General features: G+C 42.3%; 8 non-coding genes and 5 pseudogenes across 8 annotated transcripts; 9 read left to right on the top strand and 4 right to left on the bottom strand.

Annotated features, from left to right (window-relative positions):
* The first annotated feature begins 245 nt into the window (after positions 1–245).
* Positions 246–323, top strand: LOC149938284 (U2 spliceosomal RNA; annotated as a pseudogene).
* A 1715-nt stretch (positions 324–2038) lies between these two features.
* LOC149938283 (U2 spliceosomal RNA) lies at positions 2039–2229 on the top strand. The gene has a single exon (XR_016481655.1). It is a non-coding gene; the product is annotated as a U2 spliceosomal RNA (small nuclear RNA).
* Positions 2230–4192: 1963 nt separating this feature from the next.
* On the bottom strand, positions 4193–4311 carry LOC149938282 (5S ribosomal RNA). The gene has a single exon (XR_016481959.1). It is a non-coding gene; the product is annotated as a 5S ribosomal RNA (ribosomal RNA).
* A 1150-nt stretch (positions 4312–5461) lies between these two features.
* Positions 5462–5639, top strand: LOC149938281 (U2 spliceosomal RNA; annotated as a pseudogene).
* A 5400-nt stretch (positions 5640–11039) lies between these two features.
* LOC149938280 (U2 spliceosomal RNA) lies at positions 11040–11227 on the top strand. Its single transcript, XR_016481612.1, has one exon. It is a non-coding gene; the product is annotated as a U2 spliceosomal RNA (small nuclear RNA).
* A 1943-nt stretch (positions 11228–13170) lies between these two features.
* On the bottom strand, positions 13171–13289 carry LOC149938279 (5S ribosomal RNA). The gene has a single exon (XR_016481958.1). It is a non-coding gene; the product is annotated as a 5S ribosomal RNA (ribosomal RNA).
* A 1155-nt stretch (positions 13290–14444) lies between these two features.
* LOC149938278 (U2 spliceosomal RNA) lies at positions 14445–14636 on the top strand. The gene has a single exon (XR_016481477.1). It is a non-coding gene; the product is annotated as a U2 spliceosomal RNA (small nuclear RNA).
* Positions 14637–16607: 1971 nt separating this feature from the next.
* Positions 16608–16726, bottom strand: LOC149938277 (5S ribosomal RNA). The gene has a single exon (XR_016481454.1). It is a non-coding gene; the product is annotated as a 5S ribosomal RNA (ribosomal RNA).
* A 1149-nt stretch (positions 16727–17875) lies between these two features.
* LOC149938276 (U2 spliceosomal RNA) lies at positions 17876–17987 on the top strand (annotated as a pseudogene).
* Positions 17988–18647: 660 nt separating this feature from the next.
* On the top strand, positions 18648–18827 carry LOC149938275 (U2 spliceosomal RNA; annotated as a pseudogene).
* A 1967-nt stretch (positions 18828–20794) lies between these two features.
* Positions 20795–20913, bottom strand: LOC149938274 (5S ribosomal RNA). The gene has a single exon (XR_016481957.1). It is a non-coding gene; the product is annotated as a 5S ribosomal RNA (ribosomal RNA).
* A 1150-nt stretch (positions 20914–22063) lies between these two features.
* On the top strand, positions 22064–22141 carry LOC149938273 (U2 spliceosomal RNA; annotated as a pseudogene).
* A 1715-nt stretch (positions 22142–23856) lies between these two features.
* Positions 23857–24047, top strand: LOC149938272 (U2 spliceosomal RNA). Its single transcript, XR_016481654.1, has one exon. It is a non-coding gene; the product is annotated as a U2 spliceosomal RNA (small nuclear RNA).
* Positions 24048–24095: the final 48 nt, after the last annotated feature.

The following is a 24095-nucleotide window of genomic DNA, read 5'->3' as shown; positions in this document are numbered from 1 at the left end:
TACGGCCCGGTAAAGTGGCCCACTCTACTGTCTCTAGCCGATGACCCCAAAAGTGCCAGTCCGGGCCTGGCGGTGTACCTCTATTTCACGGATTCAAGATATCGTCTTCTCCTTTGTTCGCGCGATGGCTACAAACGTTGTCATCTCCCACCAGGACCAACATTCGGTGACGTAATTATGAAATATTTGAAATGCTCGAATTCTCTCTTTTTACTTTGTTAAACAGTGACGGCTCCTAGCGGGTTATCGCTTCTCGGCCTTTTGGCTAAGATCAAAGTGTAGTATCTGCTCCTTTCTTCGAAGTCAAAGGCCGGGAACCGTTTTATCCTGCGCTGGGGAAGTTTACTTACCTGCTCGTTGTGCCTGCCACGCTGTCTTGCCAGACGTCACCGTTCCAGTTCCAGTTGCTGATCCTGTCTCCCAGTTGCCGTTTGAATCCATCCAGCGGTTCCTGAGTTCCGGTCTCCGCTTCGGCGGTTGCCACCAACATCGCCATGGCTCCTGCGCAGTCAACGATGTCCTCCACGGCAGCTTCAGCTGCAGCCTTAAAGAAAACGACAGCTCGGATTAAGTTCCAAGATGTCGATAACCAAGATCTTGCTTCAGCTCTCTTTGATCTGGTCGGACGAAATGGAATCTCCGTGTTCCAGCCTATGGGAAAATATGAAGCACAAGTGACATTTCAAGATACTTCCTGCTATCAGAAGGCCATAGAAGGCGGCCTTATGGTTGGCGATAAACAAGTCGACATCATTGGGGTCACCGATCCAGTATCGTACATCACGTTGAGAGACGCGCCGAGTTGGTGGGATCTTCCCTTCATCAGAGCCGCTCTTAGATCCTTCTGTGATGTAATATCAGAGTCCTGGGAAACCTACCAGGAAGGCCCGTTCAAAGACCTCAAGAACGGCACTCGACGACTTGAAGTCCGTATGAGAAGCCCAATCCCGAACCTGATGACCATCAGCAGCCATCGTGTCCAGATTACTTACCAGGGTATCCAAAGAATGTGTTTTTATTGTCGGAAGGACACTCATCAGGTTCGGGATTGCCCGAAGAAGAAAAACAAGGCGTTGAAGACTCAACAGAGCACCGACACTCAAGACCGGATTCCGGCACACAAGGAACCCGAGAGCTCTAGGAGCTCGACCCCACCACCACCACTGGCTGGCGATGGGGAAAACCAGAACGAAATGGACGAGGGTACGTCAAGTACTAACAAGCGGAAGGAGGGCCAAGATGGCTGGTATCTGTCATCGCCGGAATCATCTCCTGAAAAATCCGAAACCAACCCCAAAGGTTATGCCGACGCACTTAAGTCTCCAGGTCAACTGACACGCTCCGGGCCGGAATCTGAGTCAAAATCAACTAAGGAACCTGAGATTTACAAACGCGATTGGAATTGGGCTAAATTGTCGAGGCCCGAAATTGAAGATTTCTGTCGGCGTGCCAAGGCACTAAAATCGACGGATACGCGTATCATGGAATGGCGGGATAACTGTCTAAAGCATGCTGAGAGTACACTTCGGATACGTTTCAAACGACGTCATAGTCCTCCTCAAGAAAAGGACTCAAAAAAAGGGAAAAATTAGAACCTTGGCTCGAGTTGTAAATATGTTTTTAATAACTCTTTTAAGTTAAAATACATGGTTTTAAATACGCCTTTAAATTCTAAATGTTTAAAAAACAAGTGCTAAAAAGTTTTTAATAATTTATTGTTAAAAAAATAAATTGTATGCCTAAATGTAATACTTACCCTATATTTACCTCGATATATGTTTACCCTGTTATACCTGAAAAAGAAATTGCATTAGTTTAAAATTTTTGAAGTAAAATACATCTAATTAGAATGTAAAAACTAAGTAAAAACTACTTACCGTGACCAACACTAACTAGTAGTCAAAGAAAAATATTAATTTTGTTTATTAAATGTAAATACTTACCTCTTAACGATTGATGCTACGTCCGAATCTAGAAAAGTGTTCTCTTGTTTTAAACAGTGTTCGCGCTAATTTAATGTCTAATAACGCGAACATTTGTAACTTTTGACCAGAATTTAAATAAACAAATTCAGTATCTGTTCTTATCAGCTTAATATCTGATACGGGTCCCATCGGGGCCCAAGATATTAAACTTATTTTTGGACGGCGGCGGAGTGGTCGGAGCTTGCTCCACCTCCGCCACGGGTCGGCCTGGTATTGCAGTAAATCCGGGATCGGCCCACTTCTCTCTTGAAATCAAAAATCAAACGCTCTTATAATGGCGCACTGCGCAACACAGTATTTCCGGGAAATGTTATTTGGCTGTCTTTATATATATTTCTTTATTATAATATATTGCCCCTCTGACGTCATAAGTGGTAAAATCCTTATTGTCGAATAGTTAATAATGAAGAATCGGAAAGATTCCAGTTTTTGAATTTTCTTTTACCTAGTTATACACTCTTTTTCGCGGTATTTTCACGGAGGATAGGAAGGGAGGCGAAGTAGGAGGGATGAATGGCGGCAAGATTGCGGCAGCTACGCTACGTCTAGCCGCCATTTTTCCGAAATTTTCCCGCCGCTAAGCTTCTTACAAGGATGCTGCCGCGTTCATCCCTCCTACTTCGCCTCCCTTCCTATCCTCCTTGGTATTTTCCTGGGCGCGTCCATGCTTGGTTTTCCCCCTTTCAGTCCTCTCCTCCATTATGGATACCCAAGGAGTGGATGCTAGACTCCCCGTTTAGGGCAGAGGCAATGGCCGACGAGCGGGAGGCAAGTAAGAGGGGTAAAATAAAGGCGCGAAAAGAGGTTGTTCTGTGTTATTCCTGTGGTTTTATTCGTAACCCAAGGTTCGTAAATCGTGCATGTTCTAAGTGGTTGGCTGAAGGAACCGGTTTTCATAACGTAAATTCGCGGGTTTCGGTATGGTGGGTAGAGACAGCGCGCCCCTCATTTTTAGGTCATTGGGTTCCAGCCAAGATGTTCCGCGTAAAGAGAAAACACGAAATAAGCCCCTCTCCATTTTTTCTCTCTTCCCGTCTTCCGTGGACAGTGAGTCGCCGCCGGGGGCCCGCCGCCCGCGGCAGCTACATTACCAAGATATAAAGTGGCAAGGCTTATTTTTGGTAAGTACAAAATCATTTATTATATATTGCTCTATAATTAACTATATTTGGAATTAAACATTTTTGTTCTATTTATCTCAAAGTCATGATTATTCCTAACATTAATAGTATTAAACTTAATATGATATATCTTTTGTTAAAGTAGATTAGGAATTTATAATTTTAATATTTATAGAGGAGTTCGGATTTAAAATGTTATATTTTTTTAATAATGATCTCAAAGATCTGACTTTTGAAATGTTTGTTACTTTTTCTAAGTATCAATAAAACATGACATTAAATTTATATTGTGCCAAGGTTCATTTTTATATTTTACATAAACTACATCACCTAAAACAATTAATAGATAAAAGTTAGCTATATTATTTTGTTTAAAAAATATATCTCTGTCTCCGTTTTATTATTTAATTTCGTGGTTTGTTTTGATATTTTGTATTTTTGGGTTACTCCCCTAATCCATGCGGCTGTCCCATGATAAAACCTTCTATAAAACATTTTCCAAAAGTCCTTTTTTAGATTCAACTATTTAAATTACATTTAAGATTAAAATTTAGAACAAAAAATATATTTCACAATTAGAATTTGTTAATAAAATTTTAACTTTGGACTTCATTCCAAAACCAGAAAAGGCCATTTCAGAGTGGATTTTACCGCGGAAATGTTTTTGTTTAGAGATAAACGTTAGTTAGTTAGTTAGTTAGTTAGTTAGTTAATTAGTTAGTTAGTTAGTTAGTTAGTTAATTAGTTAGTTAGTTAGTTAGTTAGTTAGTTAGTTAGTTAGTTAGTTAGTAAGTAAGTAAGTAAGTAAGTAAGTAAGTAAGTTAGTACTATTTTAAGTACAAGCCTTAAGTAGAATAAAATGAAAACCAATTTTCTCGCCATTTTATTTTGTTCAATTTTGATACTAACATGTATTTTATTCACGGAAAGATGCTGCCAGTTGTTAAAAAAAGGCCAAGAGTTGACCGAAATAATATTATCGTCTGGGCGAACTTTTAATTGCATAAAAAAGCAGCGTCAAAATGATAGGATGAAGGTATTTTCCTGTTAAAAGACGCAAATCCCATCCCGCGAAAATAAATGAGTAGCCAACGGCACGCGGTGTTCCCAGGTGGTCTCCCTCCCAAGTACTGACCGCGCTCGACGCTGCTTAACTTCGGTGATCAGACGAGAACCGGTGTATTCAGCGTGATATGGCCGTTGCCGCTAGAGTGTAATTGATAGCGGTGGACAAGCCGCGACTAGCCAGGTCCTGGTAGGTTGGTGATCGCCGAGGGCCACCGGCTGCATGCGGCTCCAATAGAACGTTCTATACACTCTTTTTAGAAACGTTTACTGGGCGCCGATATTATCGTACAGACAACCAACGAGCAAGCCCTTTACCGCAGAAATTTCATCCCCCCCCCCCCCAAACCAGTTTTTTCATCACCCTCCCCGTAGACTGTAAGGTGATGGCGGTCGATTGGGAAGGCGCGTTTACGAATCTATAAAATTGGTGTGGTGTGCTTTCCCCCTTTGGAGTTCGGAGGAGGTGAAGGTTTGGCCGGTTTTTCGTCTTAGAGAAATATATTTATCTGGCAAACCCGTAAGAAATTGAGAGCAGTCAATTTTTATTAGTAGCGTAGTTGCTAGCCTAGGCTTCACATATTTCCGGCTTTGCTTTCCGCGCCTTTTTTCTTATTTTAAATGATTTTTGTAATAAATGTATGATGGCAAATAAGCAAAATTCTAGAAAATACTAGTCCCAAATCCACGTGTTTAAGATGAAACTTAGATCATGAAAATATCCTTAACCCCAAACATACTTCAACACCTAGGGTGCCTCCTACAACTCCTAAAAGGTACGTCTCTAAAATATTCATATAAAGACAGGACATAAGCCGAATTCTCTTAAACCAAAGAATAACAAAAGTTGTTAGTCCTGCTGAACCAGCTCTATAGTCTGTATGAAAAGTGACCGGTTATGGTCCACTTTTATAGAACGCTCTATTCGCTTATAATAAATTTTTCCTAAATGGTCATTTAAACGCGTTTGACGTTTCACGTAGAATCTAGTACACTTAATACGTTATTTATGGTCCTATAAACCACCATTTAGATTTTTTTTCCATACGGCCCGGTAAAGTGGCCCACTCTACTGTCTCTAGCCGATGACCCCAAAAGTGCCAGTCCGGGCCTGGCGGTGTACCTCTATTTCACGGATTCAAGATATCGTCTTCTCCTTTGTTCGCGCGATGGCTACAAACGTTGTCATCTCCCACCAGGACCAACATTCGGTGACGTAATTATGAAATATTTGAAATGCTCGAATTCTCTCTTTTTACTTTGTTAAACAGTGACGGCTCCTAGCGGGTTATCGCTTCTCGGCCTTTTGGCTAAGATCAAAGTGTAGTATCTGTTCTTATCCGCGGAGAGAGCAGACGTGCGTCCGCATCGCTCCGTCGACGCGTTTTTTCTCTCTCGTCTCGCGCGTCGTTGCCTTTTTCAAGGCGGCGGCCGTGTTTCCCGTTTTCGTTGCCCGGCGCTAAGCCTAGTTTCGCGTTTTACTGCGTTTTCGCGTTTCGTCGTATCTGGTGTGTTAATTTGTAACCCCTTTGGGGGAGTTTTATTTTTTGTGTCGTAGCTGTTCGTCATTAGTATGGCGACAGCGGAGAGGGCGCGGACTGCGCGTTTGGTGGCCGATAAGTCCACCTCTTGCGTGGATGTTGCGCGGGCTATTTACGCCCAGGCCGCCAACCGAGTACTGGATACCCTTCAGCCCTTGGGCAACGGCATCTTTTTGATTACGTTTTTGCAGCAAGCCATTTACGATCAGTTTATGGAAAGTAACTGTTTGTCAGTTAACGGGAAGGATTTTGAACTTCAGGAAATTGACTCGAATACCAGATGGATTACCATCCGCAACGTTCCGAAATGGATCCAGCCTAATACAATATGTACAGCCTTAAAAGTGTACGGGGAAGTTAAGTCCCATGAATTCGAGGTACACAAAGAGCCGGATTTGGCGGGAGTCCGTAACGGCAATCGGCGTGTAAAGATTAAGATGGCGAGGCCTGTCCCCAACATCTGGACCTTTAATCGCCAAAATTACCTGGTGACGTATTCCGGTGTAAAACAGCTGTGCTTTGGGTGTAAAGAACCTGGGCACAACAGGGCTAATTGCCCAAAGAAAAATAAAAACTTACCTGAGAAGGAGGTCCCGGATGTCGGCAACGCGGCAGCGAGCGGCGATCCCGAGGGCGAGACAGCCGTCAACACAACAGCGGTCACGGCAGCAGATGCTTCGGCCGGCGAAAGTTCGGAGAGTTTCATCTCCGTCGAGGAACAGGCGGGGCGCGATCTCACGGAGGAAGAGAAAGGAGAGGCAGCCGTTAATTTGTTCGACGCTATCATGGCTGAGAATATGGTTTCAAGCTACGCCAACATACTTTTGAGCCCTAAGAAAAATCAGAATGACGACCAACACCGTCCTGCACCTGTAATCCCTACCTTCACGACCCTAAAAAGGCACAAGACGTCTCCTACCTTGATCGGCCAGACAACTCCGAAGAAAATACGCAACGCATCTCCATCGAACATTGCACCCGGGTCTTCTAACGCGTCTCCCAAGAAACCAGGCAGCTGCTCCGACGGCGACTCGGATTGTGAGATAAGGTTTTAATTTGTTTTTTCTTTAGTATTTAAGTTTCATTAATTCGCTTGTCATGGTTAATTTCTTAATGTTAATTTTCGTATTTCTTAACTTAATTTTAATGTCCTATTATTTTCTAAATTTTTGCACTTTTAATGGTAATGGTTTGAGAAACAGACTCAAGGCTGTGGACACTGCCGCGTTCGTCAGTGCACACGGTCTTGACTTTGTTTTTCTCCAAGAAACTCATTGGTTGAACTCTGATAACTGGCTCACGATCCGATCGCTTTTCGCCGGTTATAAGATCTTTTACTCGGGCGCCGCCTCAGTATCTAGTTGCGGTTCGGCCATTTTGGTGCGTGACGTTTTCGCGCCCTCTGTCACTGGCTTCCGGTGTGACAACCAGGGGCGTGTTGTCAGTTTGAATGTTCGCGTTCATGACCAACTTTTCCGGATCGTTTCGGTCTACGCTCCTTGTCGGCCGAAGCAACGGCGCGCGTTTTTCGAACATCTCCCAGATTTTTTCGGCGGAAAGTTTGACACCCTCGTTCTCGGTGGTGACTTTAACTGCGTCATCGACCCGAACCTCGATCGCGACGTCCTTCCTGTTGGCCCTCCAGACCTCAGTGCTTCTTCCTTGGCTTCCGTCGTAACCGACTTGAACCTTCGCGATGCCTGGCGGCATCTCCATCCGACCGCCAGGGCCTACTCTTGGCATTCGAATCGGGCCAACTCGCGACTGGACACGTTTTTCGTTTCTATCAGCGATTATTTCGTCCCGTCACGCGCCGATTTTTTGCCTTTGCGCCATATTTCGGATCATGACGCAGTCCTTCTGTCCGTCCGTGTTTCACCACCACGTCCGCGCGGTGCAAGTGTTTGGCGCCTAAACACCGCTATTCTACTCGAAGACGATCGCGAAGCTCACAAAACCGAGCTTCGACGTATCCTTGCCAAGGTCGATTCTGTTTCCGCCTGGGAAGTCGCCAAGCTTGAATGCGCGGGTTATTTCCGTCGTGTCGGGAAAGAACGCGCGACGAAACATCGACAAGAGACCGCGTTCCTCAGATGGACGCTCCAGAAAGTTTCTCGGGTGACACCGGAAACCACCGAAACTGTCGCGGCCAAGGAGGAGATCCTGTCTCTTCTTCGCGCCGAATATCAATCGCAATTTCGCGACAAACAGGATCGCGCTTCGGCGACGATCTTAGCGGAAGAGGAAAATTTCAATTCTTCCTTCTATCGTAGAATGAAGGCCCCAAAACATCGTGTCGATATTACCTCGGTCACCACGGCAACCGGTATTTCGACCATTGACTCGGTTATTCACGATGAATTCGTTCACTTCTATGAGACTTTGTACAGAAAAGACAATTCGGTAATCGACGCAGACGCGTTCTTCGAGCGTCACACCGCCGCTTTACCGACTCTCACTGAAATCGACCGCGACTTTCTCGACCGTCCGATCGCGGAAGAAGAGTTAACTCGCGCGCTTCACCGCCTGAAAAACGGTAAAGCTCCCGGCCCAGACGGCTTACCCGCGGAGTTTTACTCGTTTATGTGGCCCGAATTACGTCCCATACTCACCAATGTTTTTAATGATTTCTTCGCCGGTTCGGACTTACCTGAATCGTTTAAGGATGGCAACGTAACGCTTCTCTGCAAGGACGAATCCCTGAAAGCGTCTCCCTCGGCTTGGCGACCTATCACGTTGATTAACAGCGATAGGAAGCTCTACGCGACGGTGTTGGACATCCGAGCTTCCAATGTTACTTCCACCATCATTGGACAAAACCAGACCTGTGGCGTCAGAGGCCGTCAACCTATTTATAACTTGGTGGCTCTCCGGGACATTCTTGAGGATTATCGAGAACGTCAGCAGGCGGGTTTTTTACTAGCGGCTGACTTTGAAAAGGCTTTTGACCGCGTCGACCATTCTTACCTTTGGAAGGTCCTCGGTCATTTCGGTTTCGGCGTACGTTTTACGAACGCCATCAAGATTATGTATAGCGACACCAGGAGTAGGCTCGTCATTTCCGGTCATCTTAGTGCCTCATTTTCCATCGAGCGCGGCGTCCGTCAAGGATGTCCGCTGTCCCCAAGCCTGTTTTGTCTGTCGATCGAGCCTCTCCTGTTCGCCGTAAGTCACTCCGCTACCATCAGAGGTCTTCACTGCCCAGGAACTCCAGCGTCTTCTCAGGAAGTTTACGCGGCTCACGCGGACGACGTTAACTTTCTCCAAGATGACATTGCATCCGTCCGCCACACCCTGTCGCTACTCTGTGAGTTTTGCACGGTCTCTGGGGGGAAATTAAACACCTCCAAGACTCAACTCGCTCGAGTGGGTACCGTCGCTCTGGAGAAAGTACCAGCCTCACTTCCTATAAAGGAGACCCGCGATCCGATCAAGATCCTAGGCATTTATTTCACGCCTTGCGGTGTGTCCTCCGACAACGACAAACATTTTATACAGAATTTCATGGACGCCCTTTCCTTATACCGAGAAAATCAATTCTGCTTCAGAACCCGAATCCAACTTGTGCAACAAATTGCCCTGCCCAAGTTAACTTACCCCGTCCCGTTAGTAACCTTTTCCGAGGAAGCTAAGACCACGATCACCCAGAGTATTTTCTCCTTCGTTTGGGGCACCAAACATGAGATGGTGTCCAGACGGACAATGCACCTCGACCCTAAAAACGGTGGCCTTGGCGTTCCCGATATCCACCGGGAAATAAGAGCGCTGACCTTCACCAGATACCAGTCTTGCCTGACCGCTACCGACCATCCAGTACGGGCGTCGATCTGTCACCACCTGTCGACGACCGCCAAGACACTTTTCGATATTCCTTGGACTTCAAGCGCCACTCACGCGGGCGAAGTCCACCCGACATACTTACCTCTGATGAACACTGCTACGCAACTCCGCACGACTAACCCAAAACTCGCCCTACTTCGAGTGACCAACAAAGGCGTTAAGCAAACGCTCCGTACGCCTCACGTGCCAAGAATCATCCGCCTCCAGCCCCACGTTAACTGGGACGTGGCTTTCGGGCGTCTGTCAAACAAGGCCATCACGGGTTCGCGTCGAGACTTCACTTTTAAAGTGATACACGACGTGGTCCCGGTTCGCGACGTCCTATTCGTTCGCAATATGGTGACGACGCGCGCGTGTCCTTTCTGCGGCAAGTCAGAATCGCTCGCGCATCTCCTGTACGAATGCGAAATTCCGACCTTGCTGAGGAATCGCGTTCGCCAGTTCCTCGGAGTGAACTACGTATCCCTCAACACCGTTTGCCATCTCGCGCCGCTTCCCGTTCCCAAAGAAATAATTTACGTGACGCTCATTCTACTCACGGAAATAAACCTCCAGGTTTGGAAGGCTCGCAACCGCCTACTTTTCGAAAACAAACGGGACACGGCCACCGTGGTCATGCACCGTGTCCGAAACCTCCTCGCCGCGCGTGCTCGTGCGGACCGACTTCGGTTCACGAAAGGAAAATTCCGAGAACTGTGGTGCCACGACTTAAAGCCTTTCGTCACCGATAATGGCGGTGAAATTTCGTTGTTGTTTTAAAATTAACCATATTTTAAGACAATGAACATACCTGAAAATAGTATAACGTTTAAAAAGGTATAAGAATACCTGCAAAAAAATGTTAAATTTACCTTAAAATTTTTTAAACTTACCTGAAAACAATGAAACTTACCTGAAAAAACTGTTAAACTTACCTGGAAAAATTCTAAACTTACCTGGAAAAATGTTAAACTTACCTGGAAAAATATTAAACCTACCTGAAAATATGTTACACTTACCTGACAAAAATGTTAAACTAACCTAACCTTAAAAAATGTTACACTTATCTGAAAAAACTGTTAAACTCACCTGGAAAAAATGTTAAACTTACCTGGAAAAAATTTTAAACTTACCTGGAAAAAATGTTAAACCCAGCTGGAAAAATGTTAAACTCACCTGAACATTTTTTAAATTTAACTGAAAAACGTTAATCTTCCCTGACAAAAATGAAAATTTTGATAGTTAACTTTAAACTTACCTGAAAAATTTATATGAATAAATTTAAACTTATCTGAAAAAAATGTTAAACTTCTACTCACCTGAAAACTAATACGTCACAATTAAACTTACCTGGAATATTAAATGTTAAATTAACCTAGCCTGCATCTCAAACGATAAAATTAAACTACCCGTTTGAACCCCTTTTTAAATTTCAGTCCAATTAATGTAAATACCTAATTAATGCGAATCAATTTCTGTCCATGATCTATTGAAAGATCTGTATCTGTATATATTTGTCCTTCATTAATAAACAATTTCAGTATCTGTTCTTATCAGCTTAATATCTGATACGGGTCCCATCGGGGCCCAAGATATTAAACTTATTTTTGGACGGCGGCGGAGTGGTCGGAGCTTGCTCCACCTCCGCCACGGGTCGGCCTGGTATTGCAGTAAATCCGGGATCGGCCCACTTCTCTCTTGAAATCAAAAATCAAACGCTCTTATAATGGCGCACTGCGCAACACAGTATTTCCGGGAAATGTTATTTGGCTGTCTTTATATATATTTCTTTATTATAATATATTGCCCCTCTGACGTCATAAGTGGTAAAATCCTTATTGTCGAATAGTTAATAATGAAGAATCGGAAAGATTCCAGTTTTTGAATTTTCTTTTACCTAGTTATACACTCTTTTTCGCGGTATTTTCACGGAGGATAGGAAGGGAGGCGAAGTAGGAGGGATGAATGGCGGCAAGATTGCGGCAGCTACGCTACGTCTAGCCGCCATTTTTCCGAAATTTTCCCGCCGCTAAGCTTCTTACAAGGATGCTGCCGCGTTCATCCCTCCTACTTCGCCTCCCTTCCTATCCTCCTTGGTATTTTCCTGGGCGCGTCCATGCTTGGTTTTCCCCCTTTCAGTCCTCTCCTCCATTATGGATACCCAAGGAGTGGATGCTAGACTCCCCGTTTAGGGCAGAGGCAATGGCCGACGAGCGGGAGGCAAGTAAGAGGGGTAAAATAAAGGCGCGAAAAGAGGTTGTTCTGTGTTATTCCTGTGGTTTTATTCGTAACCCAAGGTTCGTAAATCGTGCATGTTCTAAGTGGTTGGCTGAAGGAACCGGTTTTCATAACGTAAATTCGCGGGTTTCGGTATGGTGGGTAGAGACAGCGCGCCCCTCATTTTTAGGTCATTGGGTTCCAGCCAAGATGTTCCGCGTAAAGAGAAAACACGAAATAAGCCCCTCTCCATTTTTTCTCTCTTCCCGTCTTCCGTGGACAGTGAGTCGCCGCCGGGGGCCCGCCGCCCGCGGCAGCTACATTACCAAGATATAAAGTGGCAAGGCTTATTTTTGGTAAGTACAAAATCATTTATTATATATTGCTCTATAATTAACTATATTTGGAATTAAACATTTTTGTTCTATTTATCTCAAAGTCATGATTATTCCTAACATTAATAGTATTAAACTTAATATGATATATCTTTTGTTAAAGTAGATTAGGAATTTATAATTTTAATATTTATAGAGGAGTTCGGATTTAAAATGTTATATTTTTTTAATAATGATCTCAAAGATCTGACTTTTGAAATGTTTGTTACTTTTTCTAAGTATCAATAAAACATGACATTAAATTTATATTGTGCCAAGGTTCATTTTTATATTTTACATAAACTACATCACCTAAAACAATTAATAGATAAAAGTTAGCTATATTATTTTGTTTAAAAAATATATCTCTGTCTCCGTTTTATTATTTAATTTCGTGGTTTGTTTTGATATTTTGTATTTTTGGGTTACTCCCCTAATCCATGCGGCTGTCCCATGATAAAACCTTCTATAAAACATTTTCCAAAAGTCCTTTTTTAGATTCAACTATTTAAATTACATTTAAGATTAAAATTTAGAACAAAAAATATATTTCACAATTAGAATTTGTTAATAAAATTTTAACTTTGGACTTCATTCCAAAACCAGAAAAGGCCATTTCAGAGTGGATTTTACCGCGGAAATGTTTTTGTTTAGAGATAAACGTTAGTTAGTTAGTTAGTTAGTTAGTTAGTTAATTAGTTAGTTAGTTAGTTAGTTAGTTAATTAGTTAGTTAGTTAGTTAGTTAGTTAGTTAGTAAGTAAGTAAGTAAGTAAGTAAGTAAGTTAGTACTATTTTAAGTACAAGCCTTAAGTAGAATAAAATGAAAACCAATTTTCTCGCCATTTTATTTTGTTCAATTTTGATACTAACATGTATTTTATTCACGGAAAGATGCTGCCAGTTGTTAAAAAAAGGCCAAGAGTTGACCGAAATAATATTATCGTCTGGGCGAACTTTTAATTGCATAAAAAAGCAGCGTCAAAATGATAGGATGAAGGTATTTTCCTGTTAAAAGACGCAAATCCCATCCCGCGAAAATAAATGAGTAGCCAACGGCACGCGGTGTTCCCAGGTGGTCTCCCTCCCAAGTACTGACCGCGCTCGACGCTGCTTAACTTCGGTGATCAGACGAGAACCGGTGTATTCAGCGTGATATGGCCGTTGCCGCTAGAGTGTAATTGATAGCGGTGGACAAGCCGCGACTAGCCAGGTCCTGGTAGGTTGGTGATCGCCGAGGGCCACCGGCTGCATGCGGCTCCAATAGAACGTTCTATACACTCTTTTTAGAAACGTTTACTGGGCGCCGATATTATCGTACAGACAACCAACGAGCAAGCCCTTTACCGCAGAAATTTCATCCCCCCCCCCCCCCCCCCAAACCAGTTTTTTCATCACCCTCCCCGTAGACTGTAAGGTGATGGCGGTCGATTGGGAAGGCGCGTTTACGAATCTATAAAATTGGTGTGGTGTGCTTTCCCCCTTTGGAGTTCGGAGGAGGTGAAGGTTTGGCCGGTTTTTCGTCTTAGAGAAATATATTTATCTGGCAAACCCGTAAGAAATTGAGAGCAGTCAATTTTTATTAGTAGCGTAGTTGCTAGCCTAGGCTTCACATATTTCCGGCTTTGCTTTCCGCGCCTTTTTTCTTATTTTAAATGATTTTTGTAATAAATGTATGATGGCAAATAAGCAAAATTCTAGAAAATACTAGTCCCAAATCCACGTGTTTAAGATGAAACTTAGATCATGAAAATATCCTTAACCCCAAACATACTTCAACACCTAGGGTGCCTCCTACAACTCCTAAAAGGTACGTCTCTAAAATATTCATATAAAGACAGGACATAAGCCGAATTCTCTTAAACCAAAGAATAACAAAAGTTGTTAGTCCTGCTGAACCAGCTCTATAGTCTGTATGAAAAGTGACCGGTTATGGTCCACTTTTATAGAACGCTCTATTCGCTTATAATAAATTTTTCCTAAATGGTCATTTAAACGCGTTTGACGTTTCACGTAGAATCTAGTACACTTAATACGTTATTTATGGTCCTATAAACCACCATTTAGATTTTTTTTCCATACGGCCCGGTAAAGTGGCCCACTCTACTGTCTCTAGCCGATGACCCCAAAAGTGCCAGTCCGGGCCTGGCGGTGTACCTCTATTTCACGGATTCAAGATATCGTCTTCTCCTTTGTTCGCGCGATGGCTACAAACGTTGTCATCTCCCACCAGGACCAACATTCGGTGACGTAATTATGAAATATTTGAAATGCTCGAATTCTCTCTTTTTACTTTGTTAAACAGTGACGGCTCCTAGCGGGTTATCGCTTCTCGGCCTTTTGGCTAAGATCAAAGTGTAGTATCTGTTCTTATCAGCTTAATATCTGATACGGGTCCCATCGGGGCCCAAGATATTAAACTTATTTTTGGACGGCGGCGGAGTGGTCGGAGCTTGCTCCACCTCCGCCACGGGTCGGCCTGGTATTGCAGTAAATCCGGGATCGGCCCACTTCTCTCTTGAAATCAAAAATCAAACGCTCTTATAATGGCGCACTGCGCAACACAGTATTTCCGGGAAATGTTATTTGGCTGTCTTTATATATATTTCTTTATTATAATATATTGCCCCTCTGACGTCATAAGTGGTAAAATCCTTATTGTCGAATAGTTAATAATGAAGAATCGGAAAGATTCCAGTTTTTGAATTTTCTTTTACCTAGTTATACACTCTTTTTCGCGGTATTTTCACGGAGGATAGGAAGGGAGGCGAAGTAGGAGGGATGAATGGCGGCAAGATTGCGGCAGCTACGCTACGTCTAGCCGCCATTTTTCCGAAATTTTCCCGCCGCTAAGCTTCTTACAAGGATGCTGCCGCGTTCATCCCTCCTACTTCGCCTCCCTTCCTATCCTCCTTGGTATTTTCCTGGGCGCGTCCATGCTTGGTTTTCCCCCTTTCAGTCCTCTCCTCCATTATGGATACCCAAGGAGTGGATGCTAGACTCCCCGTTTAGGGCAGAGGCAATGGCCGACGAGCGGGAGGCAAGTAAGAGGGGTAAAATAAAGGCGCGAAAAGAGGTTGTTCTGTGTTATTCCTGTGGTTTTATTCGTAACCCAAGGTTCGTAAATCGTGCATGTTCTAAGTGGTTGGCTGAAGGAACCGGTTTTCATAACGTAAATTCGCGGGTTTCGGTATGGTGGGTAGAGACAGCGCGCCCCTCATTTTTAGGTCATTGGGTTCCAGCCAAGATGTTCCGCGTAAAGAGAAAACACGAAATAAGCCCCTCTCCATTTTTTCTCTCTTCCCGTCTTCCGTGGACAGTGAGTCGCCGCCGGGGGCCCGCCGCCCGCGGCAGCTACATTACCAAGATATAAAGTGGCAAGGCTTATTTTTGGTAAGTACAAAATCATTTATTATATATTGCTCTATAATTAACTATATTTGGAATTAAACATTTTTGTTCTATTTATCTCAAAGTCATGATTATTCCTAACATTAATAGTATTAAACTTAATATGATATATCTTTTGTTAAAGTAGATTAGGAATTTATAATTTTAATATTTATAGAGGAGTTCGGATTTAAAATGTTATATTTTTTTAATAATGATCTCAAAGATCTGACTTTTGAAATGTTTGTTACTTTTTCTAAGTATCAATAAAACATGACATTAAATTTATATTGTGCCAAGGTTCATTTTTATATTTTACATAAACTACATCACCTAAAACAATTAATAGATAAAAGTTAGCTATATTATTTTGTTTAAAAAATATATCTCTGTCTCCGTTTTATTATTTAATTTCGTGGTTTGTTTTGATATTTTGTATTTTTGGGTTACTCCCCTAATCCATGCGGCTGTCCCATGATAAAACCTTCTATAAAACATTTTCCAAAAGTCCTTTTTTAGATTCAACTATTTAAATTACATTTAAGATTAAAATTTAGAACAAAAAATATATTTCACAATTAGAATTTGTTAATAAAATTTTAACTTTGGACTTCATTCCAAAACCAGAAAAGGCCATTTCAGAGTGGATTTTACCGCGGAAATGTTTTTGTTTAGAGATAAACGTTAGTTAGTTAGTTAGTTAGTTAGTTAGTTAATTAGTTAGTTAGTTAGTTAGTTAGTTAGTTAGTTAATTAGTTAGTTAGTTAGTTAGTTAGTTAGTTAGTTAGTTAGTTAGTTAGTAAGTAAGTAAGTAAGTAAGTAAGTAAGTAAGTTAGTACTATTTTAAGTACAAGCCTTAAGTAGAATAAAATGAAAACCAATTTTCTCGCCATTTTATTTTGTTCAATTTTGATACTAACATGTATTTTATTCACGGAAAGATGCTGCCAGTTGTTAAAAAAAGGCCAAGAGTTGACCGAAATAATATTATCGTCTGGGCGAACTTTTAATTGCATAAAAAAGCAGCGTCAAAATGATAGGATGAAGGTATTTTCCTGTTAAAAGACGCAAATCCCATCCCGCGAAAATAAATGAGTAGCCAACGGCACGCGGTGTTCCCAGGTGGTCTCCCTCCCAAGTACTGACCGCGCTCGACGCTGCTTAACTTCAGTGATCAGACGAGAACCGGTGTATTCAGCGTGATATGGCCGTTGCCGCTAGAGTGTAATTGATAGCGGTGGACAAGCCGCGACTAGCCAGGTCCTGGTAGGTTGGTGATCGCCGAGGGCCACCGGCTGCATGCGGCTCCAATAGAACGTTCTATACACTCTTTTTAGAAACGTTTACTGGGCGCCGATATTATCGTACAGACAACCAACGAGCAAGCCCTTTACCGCAGAAATTTCATCCCCCCCCCCCCAAACCAGTTTTTTCATCACCCTCCCCGTAGACTGTAAGGTGATGGCGGTCGATTGGGAAGGCGCGTTTACGAATCTATAAAATTGGTGTGGTGTGCTTTCCCCCTTTGGAGTTCGGAGGAGGTGAAGGTTTGGCCGGTTTTTCGTCTTAGAGAAATATATTTATCTGGCAAACCCGTAAGAAATTGAGAGCAGTCAATTTTTATTAGTAGCGTAGTTGCTAGCCTAGGCTTCACATATTTCCGGCTTTGCTTTCCGCGCCTTTTTTCTTATTTTAAATGATTTTTGTAATAAATGTATGATGGCAAATAAGCAAAATTCTAGAAAATACTAGTCCCAAATCCACGTGTTTAAGATGAAACTTAGATCATGAAAATATCCTTAACCCCAAACATACTTCAACACCTAGGGTGCCTCCTACAACTCCTAAAAGGTACGTCTCTAAAATATTCATATAAAGACAGGACATAAGCCGAATTCTCTTAAACCAAAGAATAACAAAAGTTGTTAGTCCTGCTGAACCAGCTCTATAGTCTGTATGAAAAGTGACCGGTTATGGTCCACTTTTATAGAACGCTCTATTCGCTTATAATAAATTTTTCCTAAATGGTCATTTAAACGCGTTTGACGTTTCACGTAGAATCTAGTACACTTAATACGTTATTTATGGTCCTATAAACCACCATTTAGATTTTTTTTCCATACGGCCCGGTAAAGTGGCCCACTCTACTGTCTCTAGCCGATGACCCCAAAAGTGCCAGTCCGGGCCTGGCGGTGTACCTCTATTTCACGGATTCAAGATATCGTCTTCTCCTTTGTTCGCGCGATGGCTACAAACGTTGTCATCTCCCACCAGGACCAACATTCGGTGACGTAATTATGAAATATTTGAAATGCTCGAATTCTCTCTTTTTACTTTGTTAAACAGTGACGGCTCCTAGCGGGTTATCGCTTCTCGGCCTTTTGGCTAAGATCAAAGTGTAGTATCTGTTTCTTCTGCGACCAGGAGGGACATACGGCGTCCGCATGCGAGGCAAAAAAGGCCAGAAAGGAAGCAACCGAGAGGTCCGAGCACGTCCAGGAAGGGGAAAGCTTGGAAACCCAAGAAAAGATTGTGGCACCCAAGGAGCAAGAGCTCGCAACGGTATCAGCGGAATTGGCGGACCCACCCAGCGACCACCAGGAACCCCAGCCCAAGAAACGCAGCAACAGTACATATGTCCATCCGCAACAACTAGAGAAATTAAAGAACTATTCACAGGCAGAACTACGAGATTTTAGGGAATTCCTCGAGACTACCGAAACAATAGGCGACCGCAGGAAACAAGTGTATTTCGCGCTGATGAACAAGGAACAGGAAAAATTCTCCAAAAGACGAATGACCAACTCTCCAGGGAAATCAATAAAGAAAGGCAAGACAGAAGACGTTGAGAAGACATTCGCTAGCGCCACCAAAACCACACCGGAGCAAGATCTTTACGCAGATTACGTTACATACTGAATTTTTTAATTTTACTCAAATGTTTTAAAACCTGAAAAAATAGAAAAAAAGAAAACAAATACTTACCTTGATCGTATATGAACTTGGACACTCCTAGAAATTAGAAAATGTAAATACTTGATTTTTTTAGCTTATCCGACTTTGTTCGCGCTAATTTAACTAATTAAAAACGCGAACAAATATAACAAATGTAAAAATGTAAATATGTAAAATCAAACGAAGCTTTTAATAAACAATTAAAAGTATCTGTTCTTATCAGCTTAATATCTGATACGGGTCCCATCGGGGCCCAAGATATTAAACTTATTTTTGGACGGCGGCGGAGTGGTCGGAGCTTGCTCCACCTCCGCCACGGGTCGGCCTGGTATTGCAGTAAATCCGGGATCGGCCCACTTCTCTCTTGAAATCAAAAATCAAACGCTCTTATAATGGCGCACTGCGCAACACAGTATTTCCGGGAAATGTTATTTGGCTGTCTTTATATATATTTCTTTATTATAATATATTGCCCCTCTGACGTCATAAGTGGTAAAATCCTTATTGTCGAATAGTTAATAATGAAGAATCGGAAAGATTCCAGTTTTTGAATTTTCTTTTACCTAGTTATACACTCTTTTTCGCGGTATTTTCACGGAGGATAGGAAGGGAGGCGAAGTAGGAGGGATGAATGGCGGCAAGATTGCGGCAGCTACGCTACGTCTAGCCGCCATTTTTCCGAAATTTTCCCGCCGCTAAGCTTCTTACAAGGATGCTGCCGCGTTCATCCCTCCTACTTCGCCTCCCTTCCTATCCTCCTTGGTATTTTCCTGGGCGCGTCCATGCTTGGTTTTCCCCCTTTCAGTCCTCTCCTCCATTATGGATACCCAAGGAGTGGATGCTAGACTCCCCGTTTAGGGCAGAGGCAATGGCCGACGAGCGGGAGGCAAGTAAGAGGGGTAAAATAAAGGCGCGAAAAGAGGTTGTTCTGTGTTATTCCTGTGGTTTTATTCGTAACCCAAGGTTCGTAAATCGTGCATGTTCTAAGTGGTTGGCTGAAGGAACCGGTTTTCATAACGTAAATTCGCGGGTTTCGGTATGGTGGGTAGAGACAGCGCGCCCCTCATTTTTAGGTCATTGGGTTCCAGCCAAGATGTTCCGCGTAAAGAGAAAACACGAAATAAGCCCCTCTCCATTTTTTCTCTCTTCCCGTCTTCCGTGGACAGTGAGTCGCCGCCGGGGGCCCGCCGCCCGCGGCAGCTACATTACCAAGATATAAAGTGGCAAGGCTTATTTTTGGTAAGTACAAAATCATTTATTATATATTGCTCTATAATTAACTATATTTGGAATTAAACATTTTTGTTCTATTTATCTCAAAGTCATGATTATTCCTAACATTAATAGTATTAAACTTAATATGATATATCTTTTGTTAAAGTAGATTAGGAATTTATAATTTTAATATTTATAGAGGAGTTCGGATTTAAAATGTTATATTTTTTTAATAATGATCTCAAAGATCTGACTTTTGAAATGTTTGTTACTTTTTCTAAGTATCAATAAAACATGACATTAAATTTATATTGTGCCAAGGTTCATTTTTATATTTTACATAAACTACATCACCTAAAACAATTAATAGATAAAAGTTAGCTATATTATTTTGTTTAAAAAATATATCTCTGTCTCCGTTTTATTATTTAATTTCGTGGTTTGTTTTGATATTTTGTATTTTTGGGTTACTCCCCTAATCCATGCGGCTGTCCCATGATAAAACCTTCTATAAAACATTTTCCAAAAGTCCTTTTTTAGATTCAACTATTTAAATTACATTTAAGATTAAAATTTAGAACAAAAAATATATTTCACAATTAGAATTTGTTAATAAAATTTTAACTTTGGACTTCATTCCAAAACCAGAAAAGGCCATTTCAGAGTGGATTTTACCGCGGAAATGTTTTTGTTTAGAGATAAACGTTAGTTAGTTAGTTAGTTAGTTAGTTAGTTAATTAGTTAGTTAGTTAGTTAGTTAGTTAATTAGTTAGTTAGTTAGTTAGTTAGTTAGTTAGTTAGTTAGTTAGTTAGTTAGTAAGTAAGTAAGTAAGTAAGTAAGTAAGTAAGTTAGTACTATTTTAAGTACAAGCCTTAAGTAGAATAAAATGAAAACCAATTTTCTCGCCATTTTATTTTGTTCAATTTTGATACTAACATGTATTTTATTCACGGAAAGATGCTGCCAGTTGTTAAAAAAAGGCCAAGAGTTGACCGAAATAATATTATCGTCTGGGCGAACTTTTAATTGCATAAAAAAGCAGCGTCAAAATGATAGGATGAAGGTATTTTCCTGTTAAAAGACGCAAATCCCATCCCGCGAAAATAAATGAGTAGCCAACGGCACGCGGTGTTCCCAGGTGGTCTCCCTCCCAAGTACTGACCGCGCTCGACGCTGCTTAACTTCGGTGATCAGACGAGAACCGGTGTATTCAGCGTGATATGGCCGTTGCCGCTAGAGTGTAATTGATAGCGGTGGACAAGCCGCGACTAGCCAGGTCCTGGTAGGTTGGTGATCGCCGAGGGCCACCGGCTGCATGCGGCTCCAATAGAACGTTCTATACACTCTTTTTAGAAACGTTTACTGGGCGCCGATATTATCGTACAGACAACCAACGAGCAAGCCCTTTACCGCAGAAATTTCATCCCCCCCCCCCCCAAACCAGTTTTTTCATCACCCTCCCCGTAGACTGTAAGGTGATGGCGGTCGATTGGGAAGGCGCGTTTACGAATCTATAAAATTGGTGTGGTGTGCTTTCCCCCTTTGGAGTTCGGAGGAGGTGAAGGTTTGGCCGGTTTTTCGTCTTAGAGAAATATATTTATCTGGCAAACCCGTAAGAAATTGAGAGCAGTCAATTTTTATTAGTAGCGTAGTTGCTAGCCTAGGCTTCACATATTTCCGGCTTTGCTTTCCGCGCCTTTTTTCTTATTTTAAATGATTTTTGTAATAAATGTATGATGGCAAATAAGCAAAATTCTAGAAAATACTAGTCCCAAATCCACGTGTTTAAGATGAAACTTAGATCATGAAAATATCCTTAACCCCAAACATACTTCAACACCTAGGGTGCCTCCTACAACTCCTAAAAGGTACGTCTCTAAAATATTCATATAAAGACAGGACATAAGCCGAATTCTCTTAAACCAAAGAATAACAAAAGTTGTTAGTCCTGCTGAACCAGCTCTATAGTCTGTATGAAAAGTGACCGGTTATGGTCCACTTTTATAGAACGCTCTATTCGCTTATAATAAATTTTTCCTAAATGGTCATTTAAACGCGTTTGACGTTTCACGTAGAATCTAGTACACTTAATACGTTATTTATGGTCCTATAAACCACCATTTAGATTTTTTTTCCATACGGCCCGGTAAAGTGGCCCACTCTACTGTCTCTAGCCGATGACCCCAAAAGTGCCAGTCCGGGCCTGGCGGTGTACCTCTATTTCACGGATTCAAGATATCGTCTTCTCCTTTGTTCGCGCGATGGCTACAAACGTTGTCATCTCCCACCAGGACCAACATTCGGTGACGTAATTATGAAATATTTGAAATGCTCGAATTCTCTCTTTTTACTTTGTTAAACAGTGACGGCTCCTAGCGGGTTATCGCTTCTCGGCCTTTTGGCTAAGATCAAAGTGTAGTATCTGCTCCTTTCTTCGAAGTCAAAGGCCGGGAACCGTTTTATCCTGCGCTGGGGAAGTTTACTTACCTGCTCGTTGTGCCTGCCACGCTGTCTTGCCAGACGTCACCGTTCCAGTTCCAGTTGCTGATCCTGTCTCCCAGTTGCCGTTTGAATCCATCCAGCGGTTCCTGAGTTCCGGTCTCCGCTTCGGCGGTTGCCACCAACATCGCCATGGCTCCTGCGCAGTCAACGATGTCCTCCACGGCAGCTTCAGCTGCAGCCTTAAAGAAAACGACAGCTCGGATTAAGTTCCAAGATGTCGATAACCAAGATCTTGCTTCAGCTCTCTTTGATCTGGTCGGACGAAATGGAATCTCCGTGTTCCAGCCTATGGGAAAATATGAAGCACAAGTGACATTTCAAGATACTTCCTGCTATCAGAAGGCCATAGAAGGCGGCCTTATGGTTGGCGATAAACAAGTCGACATCATTGGGGTCACCGATCCAGTATCGTACATCACGTTGAGAGACGCGCCGAGTTGGTGGGATCTTCCCTTCATCAGAGCCGCTCTTAGATCCTTCTGTGATGTAATATCAGAGTCCTGGGAAACCTACCAGGAAGGCCCGTTCAAAGACCTCAAGAACGGCACTCGACGACTTGAAGTCCGTATGAGAAGCCCAATCCCGAACCTGATGACCATCAGCAGCCATCGTGTCCAGATTACTTACCAGGGTATCCAAAGAATGTGTTTTTATTGTCGGAAGGACACTCATCAGGTTCGGGATTGCCCGAAGAAGAAAAACAAGGCGTTGAAGACTCAACAGAGCACCGACACTCAAGACCGGATTCCGGCACACAAGGAACCCGAGAGCTCTAGGAGCTCGACCCCACCACCACCACTGGCTGGCGATGGGGAAAACCAGAACGAAATGGACGAGGGTACGTCAAGTACTAACAAGCGGAAGGAGGGCCAAGATGGCTGGTATCTGTCATCGCCGGAATCATCTCCTGAAAAATCCGAAACCAACCCCAAAGGTTATGCCGACGCACTTAAGTCTCCAGGTCAACTGACACGCTCCGGGCCGGAATCTGAGTCAAAATCAACTAAGGAACCTGAGATTTACAAACGCGATTGGAATTGGGCTAAATTGTCGAGGCCCGAAATTGAAGATTTCTGTCGGCGTGCCAAGGCACTAAAATCGACGGATACGCGTATCATGGAATGGCGGGATAACTGTCTAAAGCATGCTGAGAGTACACTTCGGATACGTTTCAAACGACGTCATAGTCCTCCTCAAGAAAAGGACTCAAAAAAAGGGAAAAATTAGAACCTTGGCTCGAGTTGTAAATATGTTTTTAATAACTCTTTTAAGTTAAAATACATGGTTTTAAATACGCCTTTAAATTCTAAATGTTTAAAAAACAAGTGCTAAAAAGTTTTTAATAATTTATTGTTAAAAAAATAAATTGTATGCCTAAATGTAATACTTACCCTATATTTACCTCGATATATGTTTACCCTGTTATACCTGAAAAAGAAATTGCATTAGTTTAAAATTTTTGAAGTAAAATACATCTAATTAGAATGTAAAAACTAAGTAAAAACTACTTACCGTGACCAACACTAACTAGTAGTCAAAGAAAAATATTAATTTTGTTTATTAAATGTAAATACTTACCTCTTAACGATTGATGCTACGTCCGAATCTAGAAAAGTGTTCTCTTGTTTTAAACAGTGTTCGCGCTAATTTAATGTCTAATAACGCGAACATTTGTAACTTTTGACCAGAATTTAAATAAACAAATTCAGTATCTGTTCTTATCAGCTTAATATCTGATACGGGTCCCATCGGGGCCCAAGATATTAAACTTATTTTTGGACGGCGGCGGAGTGGTCGGAGCTTGCTCCACCTCCGCCACGGGTCGGCCTGGTATTGCAGTAAATCCGGGATCGGCCCACTTCTCTCTTGAAATCAAAAATCAAACGCTCTTATAATGGCGCACTGCGCAACA

Source organism: Leiobunum rupestre, chromosome 6, assembly GCF_980474605.1.
Source record: "Leiobunum rupestre chromosome 6, qqLeiRupe1.1.hap1, whole genome shotgun sequence".
In the NCBI taxonomy this organism is placed as follows: Eukaryota; Metazoa; Arthropoda; class Arachnida; order Opiliones; family Sclerosomatidae; genus Leiobunum; species Leiobunum rupestre.
Note: the sequence above shows the minus strand (reverse complement) of the source record. Positions and strands in the feature narration are given on the sequence as shown.